The sequence below is a fragment of the Lactuca sativa genome, chromosome 4 (assembly GCF_002870075.4).
Source record: "Lactuca sativa cultivar Salinas chromosome 4, Lsat_Salinas_v11, whole genome shotgun sequence".
NCBI lineage: Eukaryota > Viridiplantae > Streptophyta > Magnoliopsida > Asterales > Asteraceae > Lactuca > Lactuca sativa.
In genome coordinates, this window is record NC_056626.2 from 384,448,743 (window position 1) to 384,454,742 (window position 6,000).

The window sequence follows — 6,000 nt, forward strand, 5'->3', positions numbered from 1 at the left end:
GTTTTCCTCTTCCACAGTAATTCCCCATTCAACAGTCTTTTCTTTTACTGAAGAAAAAGACTTTTGTTTCTTTAAAGTCCCAGGATAATTGAGATCCAACGAGTCTTTTCTTTGGCGGCAACACATACATTGGTTGAGCATCATCAGAACTAGAGATGTCTAAGTAGTTCTTAGCTCTCCCTCGCATTGTAGCTCCTCCTCAGCATGTGACCCCTCAGGAGTTGGATAAACGATAGCAATCTAAACAACATGAACTGAATCTCTTGAACAATACTACTTTATGAACCCTTCTTCAACATCAAAATGACCATATGTTGCTTCTTCAGTGTTTAACTCTTCCACTTCCTCATTATCGACATTAACATGTGCATGCTCTAACTCCTCCCTTTACAAAGATTCTTCATAATAAAATAACCCTTGATCCTTGATGTTAAGTATTATGTGTTGCATCAGTTGGGCCTTGTATTTAGTCTTTTGTATAACCGATTTGGGTCTGTCTACTCATGTTTAATGATTAGGGTTTTACTATTTAAGGGGCATGCATGCATCGTATTTTAAGTAATCGTGTCATTGTAAACCCTACACACCTCTACAATAGCAATTAGTAATCGAGCTCTTCTGAGGCTATGACTTATAATCATTCGACACATTCTTGATTCATATTATGTCTTTAATTGCTTATACTTGTTTGAATCTAATCGATCTTAAGAGTTTTCGACTCTTCAGTTGGTATCAGAGCGGGAGACTGTGTAATCTATACGCATCTCTTCTGTTGAAAGAGTTTTTAGGGTTTCTGCTATTATAGGATCTAGTTCAGCCATCATCGTTGTTATCAACATTGATCTTTGATCTCTATATTACCCAAAAACCATTTAGTTTACACATATGATTCATATAGGTTTTGTCAATCTCTAAACATGACAAACAATTCTCAAGTTAACTCGATAAATCTTTCAAGCAACATCGGATCTACAACTAGAATTCTCATTCTTTTTTCCAATGATTATGAAGTGTGGGTGTTTCATTTTGAAGACTATGTCCTCGGGCTTGAAGATAATGGCTATTTGATTTAAGAGGCTATTACCGTTTAGACGTTCACTCGTACAGGAACAAGAAGAGAAATTAAAACTCAACAAGACTACAACAAACTTCTTATTGATGTAAAAGACGTATCACAGGATGAAAAGGACAGGCTGATAAGCAATGTTAAAGAGATGAGGATCATCAGTTTTGCCTTTCCACCAGACACTTTTCGTTTGGTTAGTTCATATGACACACCAAAATCCATCTGGGATAGGCTTAAGGAATTATACTCAACTGATGCTGATCTCGAGCATTCTACTCAGACTCTTTTGCTTTATGAGTTTGGAGAGTTTATACAAAAGCTAAAAGAGAGTTTTGATCAAACTTTCAATCCCTATAATCATCTTCTTAGCAAGATGATGAAGCACAAGTTTGGACGTGGGCTAATCGAGCAAAAAGTCACGTTCATGAACGGGCTGAGATCTAAGTGGAAGGCGGTTGTTTCTACTGTGACAACACATGAACAGTTTAAGAACTACACACTGGCTAATCTTGTTGGAATCTTGAAGTCACATGAAGCAGAAGTGACAAAAGAAGGGAAGATTGCTTCTGAGATAGGATCGTTGGCCTGGTTGCGAATGGCAAAAAGGTTGTAGATGGTGATGATTTGGAGTCTGATCTCTCAGACTGCGAACCTTCTAAGGAAGAATTCACTTTTATGGTTTCCAATCCAAAGAAATTCTTAAGGAAGAACTTTTGTAAAAACAAGAACCGAAACTGTCAGGGCAATTATAGCTCTGAAAAGGTAAAGGAAGAGAGTGTGAATAACTCTCAGAAAGAAGAAGCAAAGAAGGATAAGAAGCTTGTGGGAGACTATGGCTATGATTGTAACTACTGTCATGGCAAAAACCATCTATCCAAGGAGTAAACGAAAAAAACAATCATAACTAACCAAAAAAGAAGTCCGCATGAAATCGATACAGGTATGGAGAAGGTTTCTTGGAGAAGCACCCACCAGAAGAACGATTACAGGTGGATAGGAGAGTTGTGGAGGCGAGCTGAACGATGGAATTCATGTAAATCAGATAGGTCAGCAATAGGTGGAGACCCTCGACACCTTGATTCCAGTTCACATCATCGACAAGTGTGGCAAGAGGTTTCGACCACCTCTTTTGATCAGGTGAAGTTCATTCTTCAATAAGAAAATGGGAGGAGGCAGAAATAGAATACATATGATATGAGAGTCTAGGGTTTAATGGTTGGTCAAAGAGATTTTTATGGTAATTTCCATGAATTAAGGGATTTTATTTTAATTATCATGCTCAAGTTACATAATTACCCTTATTACAATTTTTAATTATTTAATTATTCCTAAATTCCAATTGGTGCATTCATGCACACAATAGTTGCTAGAAACATTTGAATCTATCTCTCTCTCTTTCTCTATTTCTCTCTCTCTCTCTCTCTCTCTCTATATATATATATATATATATATATATATATATATATATATATATATATATATATATATATTGTTTATAAGTTCATGATAACGATAATAAACTTAAACTTAAGCTATACTTATAGTAGGGTAAGTATAACTCACTTACCGAGAGGTTTGGCTAGGAATTGGGCTCTATGGGGGCAAAACTTTCAAGCCAGAAGCTCTTCTTCTCGAAGCCTTATGGCGCTCCGGGACTCGCCTCTTAGCACTTGGGAAGTACTAGAGGTTGGGGAGGTTTAGAGAGAAGTTAGAGAGAGAGAAGGGTTAAGGTATGAGGAAAATGAGTGAGTCTCGCATGGTATTTATAGGCTAAAAAATGGCTCAACTCGGCGAGTTCTGAGCCTCCAACTCGTCGAGTTGGGTGTCAGGTGTCACCATCTGGTGGCAAAGCGTGGGGAGGAAGCAATGACTCAGATCGCGTCACGTCACCCACTTCACATCAGCCCATCCCGACTTCTAAATTCTGTAACTTTCGCATACAAGCTCTGTTTCGATGATCTTTATATCCACATGTAGGTATTAACAAGATCTACAACTTCCTTTTTGATCCTATCGGCTAATTCTTGATCGATTTAACAATATGAAAAGATTACACTTTTTAACCACCGTGTAAAAATCATAACTTCTACAAATGGACTCCGTTTCGTCTTTTTATCGCTGAGCTCCTATTAATGAGATCTTCAATTCTCATTTAGGTTGTATCGGCTAAAAATTGATTGATCTAAAATTCAAATTTCGGGTTGTGCACTACTATGTTAAATCTTAGAAAAATCATAACATACTCATATGAAGTCAGATTTGGATGTTTTTTATGCACGTTCTCGGTTTAACATATACTACGACTTTCATTTAGGTCGCTAAGGATAAAAAGTAATTTATCAAAAATTCACTTTTTACGTTACGCGGTGTCGTGTCGGTTTAGCCGTAAAACTTCGACAGGTCATAACTTCTTCGTTATAACTCGAATTTCGCCGTTCTTTATATCTCCGGAATCCTTGTCATGACCACTACAAATTTCTTCATAGATATTGGGTTTATCTATTATTTTATTTTTGATGCTTATATTGATTCTTAATTTATTATATCTTTAAATGAGTATAATGCACATAAAATCACATAATTCACATAATATTCAAGTAATTCCTCTTTATTACTTCAAATTAGGTTACAACTGTTGACCCTAACTATTATATCATCATACTAATATTTAGCCTAGAAACACGGGCGTTACAACTCTGAATTGATTGTATTAAGCTATAAATTAATTGTATTAAGTTGTGAATTTTGTGTATTAAACTGTGAATTTATTATACTAAACGAACAATTTTGTATATTAAATTGTGAACTGATTGTATTAAGCTACGAATTTGTTGTATTAAACTGTGATTTTTTTTTAAGAATTTTGTGGTTGCTTCGGAAATATTAGAAGAAAAGAATCATTATACACATATATGGTTTTCTCTATCTATAAATAAATTATATAAAATTTAAATTATGAATACTATGTAAATTAAACTTTAAAAGAAAGAGTAACCTCTATATCTAAAGGTAAAAATGTAAGTTTTACGTTAAGAATATGACGTTTCTGTGCATTAAACTGTGAAATTATTGTATTAAGCTGTAAATTTTGTGTATTAAATTGTGAAGTGAATGTATTAAACTGTGAATTGACTATATTAAGTTGTGATATGTATGAATGTTTGTATTATTTTTTCTTGTAAGTATATTAATTTTTTGTGTTGTATATATATCTAAGAATGTAGTAGTTTTTATAATTGTTTTGCACTAAACTCTAAATAAGTGAATTAATAGTTTTATTAAATTGTGAATGTAGTATTTAAACTGTCAATACATGATTTTCTATACAGATATGATTTGGAAGTAATGATGGTTGCAATGATGACACATGTGGTTGTTGGCAGTGTGTTGTAGTTGTTTGTGGTAGTAGAGTTTGAGTTTAACTTCTTTGAATTTTTGAGTTATTGTAAAATAGGTTATATTAAGTTGCGAATTTTGTATATTAAATTGTAAATGGATTGTATTAAATTGTGTAATATATAAATATTTTGTGTTATAATATAAATGAAAATATTAAACTATAAAAATTATGATTTTTGACATTTTCTTACCAAAAAGACAAAAAAAAATCATGAGTTTTTCATATTTAATATGCATTCACATGTTTATTAAATATGAAATGAAGGTTCTTAGAGTTTTTAATCTTTTTTTGTTCACATTGAACCACTCCATATAGTTATACAACTCTTTTTGGATATATATATATATATATATATATATATATATATATATATATATATATATATATATATATATATATATATATATCCCTCTTCCAAAGTTACATCTCAAGTCCATAACTTAAAATAAATACAACTATTAGTTCCTAAGCTCCCAAATAACTTCCAAACCACCATGGTACTTATTAACTGAACCAAAATTAGCAATGTAAAAGTATAACAAAAAAACAACACTTAAATTTTTTAGATTGGCTTTGATACGTACTTTGGCCTTTTAACACGATGTAAACCAAAAAAGATCAAAGTTAACATTGCATGAACTTGTCGGTTTAAGCTTTTGTTACTTTTCAAGCGGACCCGACCTTCATATTCCGGAGGCCTTGTGCAAAATAAAAATGAGACCCCATAACAAATTTATTGTAAAAGCTTTAATTTTCAAAAGATTATTTTTCTAATACGAACAATCATGAATATTTTGTATGCAGTAAGAAACTGGATAAGTGTTTATATATTTTTAAAAAATTTAGTAGTGTGTTTTTTGTATTAAGGGCATCGGTAAATATTTTTGCAACAATTCCAGTCCCTTGAATAAATCATCAACATCGATGACTGATATGTAGCCATCTTGTAACATAATTTCAAAATTTTTTGCAACTTGTCTTTAACCCATCGAATTCAACTTTTCTATTGTAAATAAGAAACCAAAAGTTTCTCATATTTTTTATATTATTCAAAGATTTTCTTGGATTAACCAATAACTTGATATTCACAAAATATTGATTCTTGAAACATATTTATATTTTTCTTTGGATATAGATAACTTCATTAAATTTTTGGTAGATTTTAGAATTTATGATTAGATTTTGATTTTTTGATTTTTTTATAATTCAAATTACCTCAAGAGTGCAACCAATGCTATAGTGTGCATATAAGGGACCCACGACCAATTTTATTTAATGATAACTCTTAAAAATATATTTTACGAATATACCATGTAACATCCGGAATTTCAGGTATTATATTTATTCATTGAATTTCAAGTTTTGTGGAAGAACTCGGCGAGTTGATGCGTAGACTCGCCGAGTAGAGACGCGAATCATTATCCGAGTGGATGGTTGGACTCAGCGAGTCGCCCCAAGGACTCGACGAGTCCACGCTGTTTAATGAAACCCTAATTCCTCGGGTTTGGGGCCTATTTAAAGGCCTTATGGCCGT